Source organism: Somniosus microcephalus, chromosome 5 (assembly GCF_052327205.1).
Source record: "Somniosus microcephalus isolate GS21.2 chromosome 5, FLI_Smic_1.0, whole genome shotgun sequence".
NCBI lineage: Eukaryota > Metazoa > Chordata > Chondrichthyes > Squaliformes > Somniosidae > Somniosus > Somniosus microcephalus.
Window position 1 is genome coordinate 139,694,058 of NC_140991.1, and position 17,983 is coordinate 139,712,040.

Below are 17,983 nucleotides of genomic sequence, written 5' to 3' on the forward strand. Positions count from 1 at the left end.
TAGGTGTCCAAGTCAGGATGGTGTGCGACTTGGAAGAGAACTTGGAGGTGATGGTGTTCCCACAACATTACTGCTCTTGGTCCTTCTTGTTGGTAGAAGTCGCAGGGCAGGGATGTGCTGTCAAAATAACCATGGTAAGTTGTTGCAGTGCATCTTGTAGATTGTGCATCCACAGTGTGGCAGTGGTGGATATTGAGTTCAGTGGCAGGAGTGCTGGTCAAGTGAACTGCTCTGTCCTGTTTGGTGTTGAGCTTTTTGAGTGTTGTTCCGGCTGCATCCATCCATCACATTTCTGACTTGAGCTATTAGATGGTGGCTTGGGATCAGGAGGTGAACCATTCATGGCAGAGTACCCAGCCTGTGCACTGCTATTGTACCTAGCCTGTGCACTACTATTGTACCCAGCCTGTGCACTGCTATTGTACCCAGCCTGTGCACTGCTATTGTACCCAGCCTGTGCACTGCTATTGTACCCAGCCTGTGTACTGCTATTGTACCCAGCCTGTGCACTACTATTGTACCCAGCCTGTGCACTGCTATTGTACCCAGCCTGTGCACTGCTATTGTACCCAGCCTGTGCACTGCTATTGTACCCAGCCTGTGCACTGCTATTGTACCCAGCCTGTGCACTGCTATTGTACCCAGCCTGTGCACTGCTATTGTACCCAGCCTGTGCACTGCTATTGTACCCAGCCTGTGCACTGCTATTGTACCCAGCCTGTGCACTGCTATTGTACCCAGCCTGTGCACTGCTATTGTACCCAGCCTGTGCACTGCTATTGTACCCAGCCTGTGCACTGCTATTGTACCCAGCCTGTGCACTGCTATTGTACCCAGCCTGTGCACTGCTATTGTAGCCACAGTGGCTGGTGCAATTAAGCTTCTGGTCAATGGTGACTCCCAAGGTGTGGGGGATTCGGCGATGGGGGTGCCATTGAAGATCAAGCTAAGATGGCTGTTTTTTTTTATTGTTGTCGATAGCCATTATCTGCCATTTTTGTGGCACAAGTGTTATCTTCCACTTGTCAACCCATGCCTGGATGCTGTGAAGGCCCTGTTGTAGGCTGGGCATAGGCTTCTTCATTATCAGAAGATATGAATTGAACTGAGCATCATGGAGGCAAACAGCTCAAATCCTAACCTTATGATGGAGGGAAGTTCATTGATGAAATAGCTGAAGATGGTTGGGCTGAGGATACTATCCTGAGGAACTCCTGCAGTGATGTTCTGGAGCTGTGATGACTGGCCCCTGGCAATCACAAACATTTTCCTTTGCACAGGTAATACAGCATCCACAGGAGGGCTTTCCCTTTGATTTCCATTGGCCTCAGTTTTACTAGGGTTCTTTGGTACCATGTTCAGTCAAATGCTATCTTGATGTCGAGGACAGCTACTCTCACTTCTCCTCTAACATGCAACTCTTGTGGCTATGTCTGGATCAAGGCTCTGATGAGGTCTGGAGCTGAATGGTTCTGCTGGAACCCAAACTTAACGTCGATGAGCAGGTTATTAAGCAGGTGTTGCTTGTTGGCACTATTGGTGACTCCTTCCATCACATCGTTGATCACTGGGAGAAGATTGATAAGATGGTAATTTGAGCAGGTATCAATTTCACTTAGGCCTCAAATGCTTAGTGAGGAATAACTTTGGCGTGGTCTTGTCTTTTCACGCTGGGGTCTGAATCCATCCCTTTTGTGTGGACATCACTTAAAAATTCTTTTGATACAAAATGTTCTAAAAGCAAGTGACCTGTAGATTTATAGAACATTGCAATATGCTTCTTCTTTTCTTTCTTAAAAGAGGAGGCAATATATAAAAGTCTTGCTCATGAGGCAGTGTAGCAGTAACACAGCATGCCATTCTTCTTATATCATGCTCATTACTCACTTCTGATGGGTTTGAAAACACTCTGGAATCTGACACATGGGATGTGATCATCAAATGCATATATGATTTCTTTTTATTAACATTAGAATGATTCCTAAGTTATTAATTTGTTTCTTGCAGAATAATAATGTGCTGACTCAACTGCACTTTCTGTATTGACTTTGATTTTAACAGAATCTACTCTTAATTTTAAATCCTGGCTGGAAGCTGACAAAAGTGGACAGGAATCTCACATGGGGGGTCTTTGTTGGAGATTCAGCATAATTTAACTGCAGGCCTCACTGAATGCCGTTGTTCAGCCGTTTCCTGAAAAAAGTGGTATCTGGCCAGTGGCGGGGGTGGGGTGGGGGGAAACAATGATCAGACAGCCTAGGGGCCACCCGCTGGCATTGAGAGAAGGCTGCTGGCAACAAGCTAAGTGCAGGAGGGAAGGTGTTGTGAGGGTCTTTGCTGCTGGAGAGGGGAGGAAAGCCCAGGGTAGAAGAAGCCTGGGTTTTCTCTATTCTAAACTATAAGCTTGTGGGATAGCAAAATACTGCAGATGCTGGAAATCCGAAATAACAACAGAAAATGCTGGAAAAACTCAGCAGGTCAGGTAACATCCGTGGAGAGAAATTTGAGTTGACGTTTCGGGTCGAAACCCTTTTTCAAAACTGGAAAGGAAATAAAATAGATCGAAGGCAGGGCTGCGATAGAACAAAAGAAGTAAAAGAGATATTAAAAGGTATTCAAAACCAGACGAGATGGTAATAGGCCAGTGGAGACAAAAGACAGCTGAGATTAGGTGTGAAGTGTACTGGCAGGATAAGAGACAGCTGCCAGGTGGGAGAGAGAAAAAAAAGGAAAGGGCGGGGGGGGAAGGAGGACCCAAAACAAAGGGGTGGAAAAAAATATAAGTAAAAAAGTAATAGGGGCCGAGGTTATGATCTGAAATTGTTGAACTCGATATTGAGTCCGGAAGGCTGCAAAGTGCCTAATCGGAAGATGAGGTGCTGTTCCTCGAGTTTACGTTGAGCTTCCGTGGAACAATGCAAGAGGCCAAGGACGGTGAGGTCCGAGTGGGAATGGAGCGGTGAATTAAAATGACAGGCGACCGGAAGCTCGGGGTCACCCTTACGGACTGAACGGAGGTGTTCCGCAAAGCGGTCACCCAATCTGCGTTTGGTCTCCCGAATGTAGAGGAGACCGCATCGTGAGCAGCGAATACAGTATACTAGATTGCAAGAAGTACAAGTAAATCCATGTTTCACCTGGAAGGGGTGTTTGTGGGGCTTGTGGGGCCCGGAGGAGCACTCATCCTCCTCCTCTTGGCACCATTATGGAAAGCTTTTTTATTAACTAATCTGAGAGGGCCTCGCTGACTTCCTGACAGGTGAACCTGTCACGGCAACAGCGGCAGGCACCCCACTCAGGAGCAGGTTAAAATCCCATCAGGGTCCTATATATGTCATAGGACCCCGATTTGCATTTATCAATGAGGCTCCCGCCAGAGTTGAGCTGAAGTCTCATTTGCCGCCTGATATACCTATCAATTTATCCAATGAAAAGCGACAAGTTAAGAAAGTAACTATAGGTTTTTATTGGCTAAATAACAGAGCCCACCCTCGTGGGTGATCGGATCCAACAAGGAGGAATACCAGCCAGTCGACCACCTTTATACCTGGGCAGGTAGGTGGAGCCATGGGCGGAGTCAGCAGTGGTCAGCCCAGGTATAACAGCGTGACAAGAGGCGACCTCATGTAGTGATACAACAGTGTAACAGTGATAACCATAGTGTAACGATATAACAGTGGAAAACATAGTGTAACGATAGTGAACGATAAAAGTGGTTTACCACATTCACCCCTTGTTTAGATTTGAGTCCGGCGGGGTGAAGTGTATTACCAGTTCGGGTATGTCAGTCTGTCCGGAGGCCTCGTAAGCCTTTCCGATCATCGCAGCAGCGGCGGCGGTGTTGCAGTATTCGATGTTGTTGCTGGTGTCTGCGTGGTCGGCGAAGGCTCGTGGGGTATCCGGCATGCCGACTACCTGGGCTGGATTAGGGGGGTGCTGGGGGGGGGTAGCGGTGGTGTCTCAGGAATGCCCGAGGGTGCGAGGTCTCGTAAAGAGACTGTGTCCTCCCGCCCGTCTGGGTACTCCACATAGGCATACTGGGGGTTGGCGTGCAGGAGGTCCACCCTCTCGACCAGGGGGTCCGTTTTATGGGCCCTCACGTGCTTTCGCAGCAAGACGGGCCCCGGAGAGGTCAGCCAGGTTGGTAGCGTGCTTCCCGTAGTCGACTTCCTGGGGAAAACAAACATTCGTTCATGGGGGGTGGCGTTAATGGCAGTGCAAAGCAGTGACCGGATGGAGTGCAGCGCTGCCGGGAGGACTTCCTGCCAGCGAGAGGTTGGGAGGCCCTTAGACTTTAAGGCTAAGAGGACGGCCTTCCATACAGTCGCGTTCTCTCTTTCCACCTGGCCGTTCCCTCGGGGGTTGTAGCTGGTGGTCCTGCTTGCAGCAATACCTCTCGCTAGTAGGAACTGGCAAAGTTCCTCGCTCATGAAGGAGGAGCCCCGGTCGCTATGTATATAGTTTGGGAACCCGAACAAGGCGAAGAGGTCGTTCAGGCATTTGATGACCGTGGTACTGGTCATGTCTGGGCAGGGGAAGGCAAAGGGGAAATGGGAGTACTCATCAATAATGTTGAGGAAGTACACATTACGGTCAGAGGATGGGAGGGGCCCCTTAAAATCGATGCTCAAGCGCTCAAAGGGGCGGGTGGCCTTGATCAGGCTTGCTCTGTCCGGCCTAAAGAAATGCGGTTTGCATTCGGCACAGGTTTGGCAGTTCCTGGTCATGGTCCTGACCTCCTCGATGGAGTAGGGCAGGTTGCGGGCCTTAATGAAGTGGTAAAGTCTGGTGACCCCGGGGTGGCAGAGGTCGTTGTGGAGGGTCTGCAGTCTATCACTTTGCACGCTGGCGCATGTACTTCATGACAGAGCATCTGGGGGTTCGTTCAGTTTACCAGGCCGGTACAAGATATCATAATCATAGGTGGAGAGCTCGATTCTCCACCTCAAGATCTTGTCGTTCTTGATTTTGCCCCTCAGCTTGTTATTAAACATAAAAGTGACCGAACGCTGGTCGGTGAGGAGGGTAAATCGTTTGCCTGCCAGGTAATGCCTCCAGCGTCGTACAGCCTCCACGATCGCCTGGGCCTCCTTCTCGACCGAAGAGTGTCGGATCTCGGGGCCCTGGAGGGTCCTTGAGAAGAAGGCCACTGGTCTCCCCTCCTGGTTAAGGGTTGCGGCCAGGGCGAAGTCGGATGCATCGCTCTCCACTTGGAAAGGGATAGACTCATCCACCGCGTGCATTGTGGCCTTAGCAATGTCTCCCTTAATGAGGGAGAAGGCTGCGCACGCTTCTGCCGTCAGGGGGAAGGAGGTGGACTTCATGAGGGGTCTGGCTTTGTCCGCATAATTGGGCACCCATTGGGCATAGTAGGCGAAGAGCCCCAGGGTTCTCCTCAGCGCCTTTGGACAGTGGGGGAGGGGAAGCTCCATGAGGGGGCGCATTCTTTCGGGGTCGGGGCCGATGACTCCGTTCTCTACTACGCAGCCGAGGATGGCAAGGCGCGAGGTGTTAAACACACATTTCTCCTTATTGTAGGTGAGGTTCAGCCGCTGGGCCGTACGGAGGAATCTCTCCAGATTAGCATCGTGGTCCTGCCGGTTGCGGCCGCAGATGGTGACGTTATCTAGATAGGGGAACGTAGCTTGCAGCCCGTTTTGGTCAACCATCCGGTCCATCTCCCTTTGGAAGACCGAAACCCCTATGGTGACGCCGAAGGGAACCCTCAGGAAGTAGTAGAGGCGGCCATTCGCCTCGAAGGCGGTATACTGGCGGTCCTCAGGGCGGATAGGGAGTTGGTGATAGGCCGACTTAAGGTCGATGGTAGAGAATACGCGGTACTGTGCAATCTGGTTGACCATATCAGATATGCGGGGAAGGGGGTATGCGTCCAGCTGGGTGTACCGGTTTATGGTTTGGCTGTAGTCGATGACTAGGCGGTTTTTATCGCCGGTCTTGACGACTACGACCTGAGCGCGCCAGGGGCTGTTGCTCCTCTCGATGATGCCCTCCTTCAGGAGGCGCTGCACTTCAGAGCTAATAAAAGCTCTGTCCCCGGCGCTGTACCGCCTGCTCTTGGTGGCGACGGGTTTACAGTCGCGGGTGAGGCTGGCGAACAGGGAGGGAGACGGGACCCTGAGGGTGGATAGGCCGCAGGTGGTACGCGGTGGGCGGTTTAAAGGCTGCTGGTTGTCGACTGTGAGTGGGGGGAGGGGTCCCCCGTATGCTAGAGTGACACTTTGAAGGTGGGATTGGAAATCCAGCCCTAGTAGGACGGCAGCGCAGAGTTGGGGCAGGACGAGAAGTTTAAAATTTTTATACTCTGTGCCCCTAACCGACAGGGTCACAACACAGTAGCCGCTGATGTCTGTAGAGTGGGACCTAGACGCCATCGAGACCCGGTTGCGCGTTGGCCGGACAGTGAGGGAGTAGTGGCTCACCGTGTCTGGATGCATGAAGCCCTCCGTGCTTCCGCTGTCGAACAGGCAGGTCGTGGCGTGGCCGTTTACTTCGATGTCCATCATGGACTTGGACAGGTGATGCGGGCGAGCTTGGTCCAGTGTGACGGAGGCTAGTGTATGGCTGAGCGAGCTGCTGTAGTCTGCGGGTGAGGCGGTGGTCGGGTCTGGAGGCGAGGTGGCGGTCGAGTGTGGTGGGTAAAATGGCGGCGCCCACGAGGTGGAGTAAAATGGCGGAGAAGATGGCTGCCCCCACAACTCACATGTGGCACTGCTGGTGTCGGTGGCCTTGATCAAAGATGGCCACCCCCACGACTCACACGAGGGGATACTGGCATCTGTGGCCTTGATGAAAGATGGCCACCCCCACAGCTCGCATGAGGCACTGCTGGTGCCTGTGGCTCTCCCTCTGCAGGCCTTAGCGAAGTGGCCTTTCTTCTGGCAACTGGAGCAAGTCGCGTTTCTCGCAGGGCAGCGCGACCTCGGGTGTTTCGCCTGGCCGCAGAAGAAGCAGCCGGCGGCCCGATCGCAGGGGTCCGATGTCGCAGCCGGTACCGGGGGTGGCGGTCCCGATCGGGTCCGGGACGCCGACGCTGAGGTAGGTCCCAGGGGTGGCGCTGCGAGGGGTATTGCGGTCGGGGTCGGTCCCGAGTCCCAGGGTCGCGAATTACAGTACCTGGAGTACGCCTCGAGGTCCCGATGGGCCACTTCTAGGGAGCGAGCGAGGGCTGCAGCTGTGTTCAGGTCGAGGTCCTTTGCTTCAAGCAGTCTTTGCCGTGAGTAGTCGGACCGCAGGCCTTTCACGAAGGCATCGCGGATATTATCTTCAGTATTTTCTGCCGCCGTTACCGCTTTAAAGTCACAGTCCCTGCCGAGTGTTTGTAGCGCCCGTAAAAATTCATCTACAGACTCTCCTGGCTGTTGCGGGCGGGATCTTAGGAGATGTCTGGCATACATGGAATTTACCGGGCTCCGGTACTGTTGTTTCAGCAGGTTGATGGCGGCCTCGTATGTAGTAAGGTCCCGGATGAGTGCGAATACTTTAGGGCTCACTTGGGCAGTCAGAACTCTTAGCTTGGATCTCTGAGGCACGCCGGATTCTCCCAGGTAGGATTCAAAACAGCTCAGCCAGTGTTCGAAGTCGAGGGCTGAGTTTGCTGCCTGTGGGTTTAGATCCAGGTACGGTGGTCGGAGGGCTCGCAGCCAGGCCGGCTGCTGTGGCTGTTGTAGCTGGGCGTCTGACTGGTCGTTTGGCTGCTCCGTTGACTGGTCGTTTGGCTGCTCAAGTAACGACATTTTAAAATTTAGCCAATAAAATTGATATACCTATCAATTTATCCAATGAAAAGCGACGAGTTAAGAAAGTAACTATAGGTTTTATTGGCTAAATAACAGAGCCCACCCTCGTGGATGATCGGATCCAACAAGGAGGAATACCAGCCAGTCGACCACCTTTATACCTGGGCAGGTAGGTGGAGCCATGGGCGGAGTCAGCAGTGGTCAGCCCAGGTATAACAGCGTGACAAGAGGCGACCTCATGTAGTGATACAACAGTGTAACAGTGATAACCATAGTGTAACGATATAACAGTGGAAAACATAGTGTAACGATAGTGAACGATAAAAGTGGTTTACCACACCGCCAAAATCAGCAGTGTTAAAATTGCAAAGCGGAGAGAATGGAGTGGGAAGGGGAGCCTCTCAAGCCTTATAGGTTGGCTGCAGATATCCTTGTGGCAGATGGCAGAGCTCTGCCCTGCTGCCCTGGAGCAAGCTGAGGCCGTTGTCCTTGCTCATTGGCAGGTAAGTGCGTCAGGCTGCAAATATGGTCTGGTGCTTGCTGATCTCCCTGGCTTACCATCTTACATCTTGTACCACGGCAACTATGAATAGTATATTTGAGGTATTTTGAAGACAACTTTACCTTAACGAGTCAGTAAATCAAATCCGCCTCCATTCAAAAAAAATCAACATATATGTCATAACAAGGGAAAATGTGCCAAATAAAAATAGCACTGCATTAAAAGGTGCTTTAAACATCGCAAAAGCTTATAATTTAGAATGGAGAAAACCCAGAGCAAATCCACAGAATAGTGCTAATTTATTTTGCTCTTTATTGGAAGTTTGTTTGACAAGTGCCTCAAATACAGTATTTCATAGTTGTGGTGGTACAAGGTGAAAGAGGTTATGACAGAGAGCTCAGTAAGCACAAAATATTATTCATTGGGTTGCGATCCAGGTAGTTACAATGGGATCGTTCCCAATGGTACCCTCCAAAGGTGACCCTGCCAGAGTTTACATGGTCAGTGGGAGTCCACCTCATTAACATTGGTCAGGTGAGCCCAATAGTTACTTCGGGCACATCTCTGGTGCCTGCTAGAAGCTCCGGCATCCACCTGCCTGGAGTAGCCGAGGACAACCCCTCCCCAATCCTGGCAATGGTTCCATTGGCTCATCTGCAGAAACTTTTCAAAAAAACTTTTACCTTCTCGGGGAGTCAGGCCTCCAAAGACTCGGTCCTGACTGAACTCGTGGCTTAGAGACTCCTGCCCCTCGCTCCACCCCCTGAGCATGACTTGGCTTGTAAGGGGCAGATGGAAATGAAGCCCTTGAAATATGTAAGTGTGGCAAAGCTTTCACATGGCGGCTTGAACATGGCCCTTGTGAAAGTATGTCTAGGCATGGGATGCAATGAAGGAGCTGTAAGTCTGTGTGAGGCTTTGCACGGGGGAGTGGTACACATTGCACAGATTGAAGCACAACATTTGGTGGCATACAATCTTGCACCATTTAGCTGGTATAGCGCACTTTGGGTAGTATTACTCCATCAGGTTCCTTAAAATATGCTATCTTCTCCTGTATCTGTACCTGCAGGTTCTGTACACATCACCTTGCCACCTCCTGCCAGGCAGGGTACACTGTTGTCTTGTGCAGAGGATGACCAGAATGCCACATGGGATAACTCTCCTTGCAACCACTTCACACAGCAGCATATTCACCAGCCATCAAAAAATAGAATGGGTTTTTCTGTCATTCTTATAATTGCTCATGTCTCTAATTAATGCTTCTACATTGTATTTGCCTTCTTTTGCCATTTATTTTCTCCAAGCAGTCTTTGGAAGTGTCAACAAATATTTAAGAATTATTTTCAGCATTTCTAAAAGCTGAAAGAATATTTGCCTCTAAGTGACCACTTATATCTTTAAGTGGCTGCATTTCTTTATATTTTCCCAGGAGCCCTTAAGGGCTGTTAAGTCATGCCAGAAATCCTGCCCACACTTCAATCACATCCCCGTGCCTGAGTCAATGTGCACAAGGTGCATGCTCAAATCATTTAAGTGACATAAGCTCCAAAACTCAAAGATCTCATCACCAAGCTATTTGTTCACTGTGCGCATGAGGTGCCAAGGCAGAGGGGTCAGGGTGTCAGGCGAAAACATTGTTAACACCAATACCATTTCTTTCCCTCTTTAGACATAAATCTCATAGGTTTACAAAGCTAGGTGGGAAAGTAAGCTGTGGGGAGGACACAAAGAGCCTGCAAAGGGATATAGATAGACTGAGTGAGTGGGCAATAAGGTGGCAGATGGAGTATAATGTGGGAAAATGTGAGGTCATTCACTTTGGTAGGAAGAATAGAAAAACAGAATATTTTTTAAAAAGTGTCCAGAACTGGGGGGCATAGTCTCAGGATAAGGGGTCGGACATTTAAGACTGAGATGAGGATAATTTTCTTCACTCAGATGGTTGTGAATCTTTGGAATTCTCTACCCCAAAGGGCTGTGGATGCTGAATCGTTGAGTATATTCAAGGCTGAGATAGAATTGCATTTTGGACTCCAGAGGAATCAAGGGATATGGGGATCAAGCGGGAAAGTGAATTTGCAGTTGAAGATCAGCCATGATCTTATTGAATGGCGGAGAAGTTTTGAGAGGCCGTATGGTCTACTCCGGCTTCTAATTCTTATGTTTTGGCTGATCCTGTGTGAGACTGGGAATGTATGGAGGATTCTGAAACCAAGCAACATACAAATGAAAGCCACTTGGCCAAACACTCAGATGTACTCAGTGGATTTACTACCCTCTTATATTTAGTAATTTCTTGCTACAACTGTGTGTTAAACTGTACTGCACTGAATTGAGTAGGAAGTTGACAATATGTCACATTTACCTACTTAACAAATTCCTAACTCTAAAAGTCTCGCTCCCACTTTTATTACTCACAGAAGGTTTATTTCAACTAATGTATTTACACTGGAAAAACTTGCAAATTTTAATATTAACAGGGTGGATAGTTTGGAAGTTTGAAGAGGAAAACATTTCTTCAGTTGCATAGGCAATCATAATCAGATAATTATTCTAAAAAAATAATCAAGATGTATTATAAATTCCGTTAACATGACTCTGCTGGAGTTGAACATGAAACTTTTTACAGAATGTTTAGCATCTCCAACAATAAGCAGATTTCAGTTAGAGATATTTTAATCTGGAATATTGTACCAGAGGCCAACTTCTCTTCTATTGTGTTAAGCATTGTGGTTTCAAGACGACCTTAAACTGTTTTGATAATTTCCTCATACACTATATTGGGATCATATTATTAATTGAGTTTCGAATGATTTAGAGTTTTCATGAACTATCGCTCAGAAAACGTTGTTGTTACACTTGAGTTCTGTAGCTTTAATTCTATGATTAAAATCTTGAAGATTTAACAGAACCCAGTGAGGCAGCAAATCACTTCTCACCATTACTCGCTTTTCTATGTTAGTTTTGTGAGGATTAGGTGCTTGTGACATTAAACTGGAATTTCATCAATGCTGTGGCTTACAACGGTTCTAGTTGACCTGCATTTTTGTGCAAGATGACATTCTGGGGTGGGAGGGGGGTGGGCGGCAGATTGAAATTGGTCTTCGGTGGTAGCGCAAAACAGGTGATAATGAATAGGCAGTTGGTTTAACACCCCACCGAAATGTCTTTTCCATTGGAACAGGAAATCGGGCGGGGTGTAAAATGGGCTGCGAATCGTTGTCATTATCGCCCATTTGGCCACTGTCAAACACCAATTTCAACCCCTCTGTGTTTAAACTACAGCTCTTGGGAAAAATTACATTCAGTATCTTTTTTACAACGGAGATTGACTTACAAATTGTAATTTGTACCTGTTTCCAATATAAACCGAGCAAACAAAAATAAAGGAATAAAACAGTAATAGTGAAGAAGAAAGTGAAATGAGCACGACAAGAAATTTCATACTCGGATAGCCATGAACTCAAACATTCATGGTTCCTGCTTGACAGGGATATAGAGTTCCGTATACAGATAGAGAAAGAAGAAAGAAAGACAGACTTGCATTTAAAAAGAACTTGATCACATCTCTAAGTGCTTCACTCACAATAAATAACTTTGAAGTGCAGTGATTGTTGCTATGTAACCAAATATGGCAGCCATTTTGCATACAAAATTCCACAAACAGCAATGAGAAGAATAACTAGTGAATTTGTTCACAGATGAAACTGGGGGGGGAGCTTTTTAATTGGAGCAGCGTAGACTTTCAGATCATGTATTTAAGGCTTTTAAAATTAGGAAGGGAATAGATTCTATCAGAGTGGATTTAGCTAGATAGATCTGGGAGAGCTAAGGGGATGACTATAAAACAAAGATTTAGGTTAGCTGCCAGGAAGTGTTTGCTTTCAGAGATAGCGACCTTTGAAATGGGTTACCAAAATGTACAGTAATATAGATTCAGTGCAGCCCTTGAGAATGTACCTGGATAAGTTACTTCGAGTCAAGGGCATCTCAAGTTATGAAAGGTAGGTGAGGGTAGCTGGGATTATTGATATGAGGAGCTTTCTTGGTTGCCCTCAACGTTCAGAGGTATTTTCCAGAGTTTTTTTCCGAAACTGGACCAAAGTTTTTTCACTTGTTTTGACTCTCCCAGGAAATTGCATGACTAGCGTGGGAGGGGGAATGCCGATGGTGCATGCAGGCTGCATTGTGTTGGGATGGGGCAAGCCTGATGAACCAGTTGGTCTTTTTCTCTCTTTAGTTTTGCATGTTTGTTAGTACGTTTGATAGCTGGAGAAAATTGGTCAAAACACTGAAACTCTCTGCTGTCTTCTTCAAATAGAGCTATCTTTAGAATCCATCGACACAGGGCCTAGCATGAAGAAACCCACCATGTACAATGCAGAAATGCCTCTGTAGTGCTTGGAACCATTTCTGTTGGTCCCATGGTAATTTATTTTTGGACTCTAAATAGTGTGATCAAAATATTAGAATGGGTTCATAAAATATAAAAGCTAATGTAAACTCCTGAAAATACATTAAATGTAAAAAGGAAGCATATATTATTTAGATGGACCATCAGAGATTTTGGTAGAATAATGTTTCATCATTCAGCAACACAGCTGGTCTGTCTCTGAAATACCAACTTTTATGCTATGATTATTAACATGTAGCAGGCAACCATGAACCTGTGGCATACAACTATGCAAACTGTGAGTGAATAGTCACTATTTAAATTAATATTTATAGTATAGAGTAAAGACTGTTTAGGTATGCATTAACCTTTGTGCTACATTATCTACGGACCCCAAACCAAAAAGGGGCTATAAACACGTACATCAATAACCTCTCCCTAAATGTACAATTTTATATGATACACATTATGCAGTCATTCTGATAACATTTAATAGTTCACTGAGACGCAGTAGATTATTATACGAAGCAGAATACACAAATGAGAGACAATGACAGTGCTTGTAATTAAAAATAAAGGACAAAAGATTACAGATTTATTTAAGGGTGCATCCTCGTATCATAATGTGAAAATGATATTTTGTCTTAAATAGAGTGTTATTTTTAGTCAGCTAAATATTGTAATTACTGTGCAAAATACTCACCACCTGTAATCAGGATATAAAGCTCAGCATAATAGTAATTCCAAAATGTTTTGTTTACCAATAACTTCCTAAATGATAAATTTATGAAGATTCAATGAATCCTTACTCAGCTGATTTATTAAATAGTGATAAATAGCTTCCAACCAAAATGCTTTAGTCATCAGACCCAAATATTAATAGCTCACCTAAATTTTTGGTGACCACACATAGGCCTAGAAATTGGGTCGGGGCGCCAAAGTGGTGCAAAAGTCGTCTGAGCGCAGGATTTAGCGCAGCGATCGGAGTAATACCGATGCCAGAAATTCAGTTTCAGTGCCCCTCGAGGGACACGGGGCGAGGCTCGAGGCGCTCTGCGTCCCTCTTAGGGCACTGAAACTGATTATCGCAGCGCAACGTGCTGCAGCGTCACACGCTACGGCACGGCACGCTGCGGTACTGCAGGCCTCCCTCCCACTGTTAAGGGGGAGGTGCCTGCAACAGCGCGATCCCCGCTCGCGAGTGCCGGCAAATGAGCCCGGCACCAAGGAGAAGTGCCGGGCTCTCGGGAAACAGCCGGCAATGCTGGGGGGGGGTTAGGAGGCCGGGGACGGAGGTGCTGGCAGGCGGCCGCCGAAAAAGCGGCCGCCCCGCACCTCCACCTTAACTTGCGCCGCTGCCGGCATAGTAAGGCCCCGTGAACCGGGCGCGGGTAGCGAACGGCGCAACTGCGGCGTTCACTACCAAATATCGCGAACGGGGCACGAATGGGGCACTGCGCACACCGATGACGTCATCGGTGGCGGCGCAGCGCAACAGGCTAACGCCACCATTAGCGCCCCTCCTGAATATCGCGGGAGGCGCAGCCAGTGGCGCTACAGCCACTGCCTGCCTCTTTAGGCGCTAACAGGTGGCGCTACTCACCTAATTTCTCCCCCATAGGATCAAGAGTATTTTTTATAGCCAATAAAAAATATTAGATTTTAATTCAGTTTACAAACTGTTTTTCTTTCAACTATTTAACTGTATTTTTCCATAATTTGAATTACTTTGCCTGTTGGATTGATTTTTTTAGGTTTCATTGCACTGGGATTATTTGGTACTTCATGTCTGCCATTCTTAATTGAGATGGCTTTCAGCCCAGCTTTGGAGAATCTGTTCTGCCTGAGTCAAACTGGTTAATCTCAATTAAACCCTAACATCAGTCAAATTCAAGGCTAAACAATGGGCTTATTTTCACTGTACTCATCCAAACTCTTCTATCTAATGGGCCAATATATTGGCTTAGAAATTGCAGTCGGAGGCGGTACCTCCGGAGTACGCCTCCGACCCATGAAACAATTATGAAATTACTTGCTGGCCCCCAGGCTGCGAAAAGTTGTGGACTCGGGCCTCGAGGCGGAGGGCAGCGTAATGGCCCACGGATCTCGGACGCAGGCAGTTTGGAAGCATAGCTGGGATCATGTGGGCCCGATCCTCCAATGACGAAGGAGAATTCCATTGCAATTATTTATGAAGGGAATCCCCTAATCATATGCAATGGAACCCCAAAATGCAAAATTTATACTGTAGCGGTACCACCGAGTGTCCCTTACTTATTATTATACATAATTCCCTTTAACTTAACGATGTATATATATATATATAGTTTACCTGTACGGGGCGTTGCCCCTTTAAGAACGCGACCTAACGCGATGACGCGGGAAACGCGATGACGCGGGTAAACGCGAGCCGGCTCAGCTCGGCCTCCCGCTCCCGTGGCAATCGCCGGCCCAGCTCGGCCTCCCGCTCCCGCGGCAATCACCAGCCCAGCTCGGCCTCCCGCTCCCGCGGCAATCGCCGACCCAGCTCAGCCTCCCGCTCCCGTGACTTCGGCCACAACGGCCAGCTCCAATGCCGGGTAAACGTGATAACGTCATCACGCAATTCACGTGACCGCCCCAAGCATGGGCAAATGCGATGACGTCACGTCGCAAGTCACGTGATGCCCCAAGCGCGGGAAAACGTGAGCAATGCGATGATGTCACGACGCAAACGCGATGACATCATCGCGCAAACCTCCGGACTGCCTAGTCAGTCCTCGTGGCACCCCCACTGGGGAAAGACCTGTTCCATGACTCTCCTGCATCGTTCTACGTTGTTTGCTGTACTTCATCTAATTCAACATTAAAATCCTGTTTGTTGTTCTTCCGAGTCAAGCTCCGTTATTTGTTAGGAATACGCCTATTCCTACATTGGTGACCCAACGATGCGAGGACGGGAATTCATCAAAACCTACATTGGTGACCCTGTCTCCGTGAACGTTTTTCACGGACGACGCGCACAGCCTGAACCTCGTCTCTGTGAACTGTTTCACAGAAGCAGAGCCCGACGAACAACAACCGACGAACAACAACTGACAAACACCAATTCCTACATTGGCGACCCCGTCTTTGCGAACGTATTCGCAAAGGAAGCACAGCCTGGAGGTGATCCCGTTTTTCACGAATGAAACGCAGCCGGGCCCCGATTTTTGTGAACAATTTTCACAAAAGAAGCACGCCATGGAAGCACCAGCCGTTTCGCTGTCGCTACCACAATTCAGGGAGCAGCAGCCACCCTCGTGCTTCATTCAGGTAGAAGCCCCGTTCGCCAAGAACATTGATGTGGCACAGACCAACGAGGTCTCCGTATTCGTCAGCTCTACCGCCTTACGGATCGTCCGCCTCCACGACATCTCCCAACGCAACAGCAAGTATGCATCCCTCCAAGCACGGGTTCTGCAGGTTTTCGGGACCACAAGATTGGAGCGCGCCCCCGCGGAGATGCCACAAGGACTCGCTCCTCACGAACCACGAGGACTCGCTCCTCACGAACCATGAGGACCCATCCCTCACGAACCACGAGGACGCACTCCTCACGAACCACGAGGACCCATCCCTCACGAACCATGAGGACTCGCTCCTCACGAACCACGAGGACCCATCCCTCGCGAACCACGAGGACCCATCCCTTGTGAACCACGAGGACCCATCCCTCGTGAAACACGAAGACTCATTCCCTGCCGATGATGCACCAGCCCATCAGCCTGCTGGTTGTGTTTTCTACCATGCTTTTCGGCGCGAAAGCGAAGCGTTGCCGCCCTCCCGGCAGTTTTCCCCCTCAATCAACAATAACTAGAAACGTTGCCGCCCTCCCGGCAGTTTTCCCCCTAAATCAACAACAACTCAAAGCGTTGCTGCCCTCTCTACAGTATTCCCCTCAACAAGCGCGAACCTCTACTGACGCTGCAAACATTGACGACGGGTCCAACCGGCATTCTGCGGCCGCGATCGGCCACGCGAAAGTTGCTGTCATCACCGATCACTGATCAATGCAGCAACGGTTCACTCTCTTTTGTGTTACCATCGTAGCACTACGGCACGCACTGTTCCGTGCGTTCCAGACTGCCGAAGAGTTCGCTCACCTGTCGGCGAGTTCACCGACCTCGCCCGCCAAGTCCTCCTGGATTGCCCGTTCAGCGTTCCTGCAGATTTCGTCAGACTGGGGACTTTTTCCAACAACAACAGAGCCATGGTCCGCGTCTGCCCAACCTGCCCGTCACTATGACGCGGCCTGCTGTTTCGCCCCGGCGCCCGCTTCGAACCACGGGCTGCAGAGGTCACGCGTCTCCACGGTCCTTTGCATGGCTGAATACGTTTTATTCGCCATGACGCCGCGGTCCTTCACATGGCTGGATACATATTATTTGCCACGACGCATGCAAGGATCCGCTCACGACCAGCACCTTTCGGCCTCGCCCGCCAAGTCCAGACAGCGCGACCGCCAAGACAACCGGCCACCCATCGTCATTGCAGCACACCATTTACGATCGTCCGCCTGACCACCAGCCACCCAACAGTCTCCGTCTCGAGACTGCAGGAGTCGTTCGGACAGGCTCGTCAGACTACCTCACCTTTTGACGTCCGTTAAAGCGAATTCTGGGGGGGCGCATGTAGCGGTACCACCGAGTGTCCCTTACTTATTATACATAATTCCCTTTAACTTAACGATGTAGATATATAGTTTACCTGTACGGGGCGTTGCCCCTTTAAGAACGCGACCTAACGCGATGACGCGGGTAAACGCGATGACGCGGGTAAACGCGAGCCGGCTCAGCTCGGCCTCCCGCTCCCGCGGCAATCGCCAGCCCAGCTCGGCCTCCCGCTCCCGCGGCAATCGCCGGCCCAGCTCGGCCTCCTGCTCCCGCGGCAATCGCCAGCCCAGCTCGGCCTCCCGCTCCCGCGACTTCGGCCGCAGCGGCCAGCTCCAATGCCGGGTAAACGTGATAACGTCATCACGCAATTCACGTGACCGCCCCAAGCATGGGCAAATGCAATGACGTCACGTCGCAAGTCACGTGACGCCCCAAGCGCGGGAAAACATGAGCAACGCGATGATGTCACGACGCAAACGCGATGACATCATCGCGCAAACCTCTGGACTGCCTAGTCAGTCCTCGTGGCACCCCCACTGGGGAAAGACCTGTTCCACGACTCTCCTGCATCGTTCTACGTTGTTTGCTGTATTTCACCTAATTCAACATTAAAATCCTGTTTGTTGTTCTTTCGAGTCAAGCTCTGTTATTTGTTAGGAATATGCCTATTCCTACAATACAATTAACAGAATTT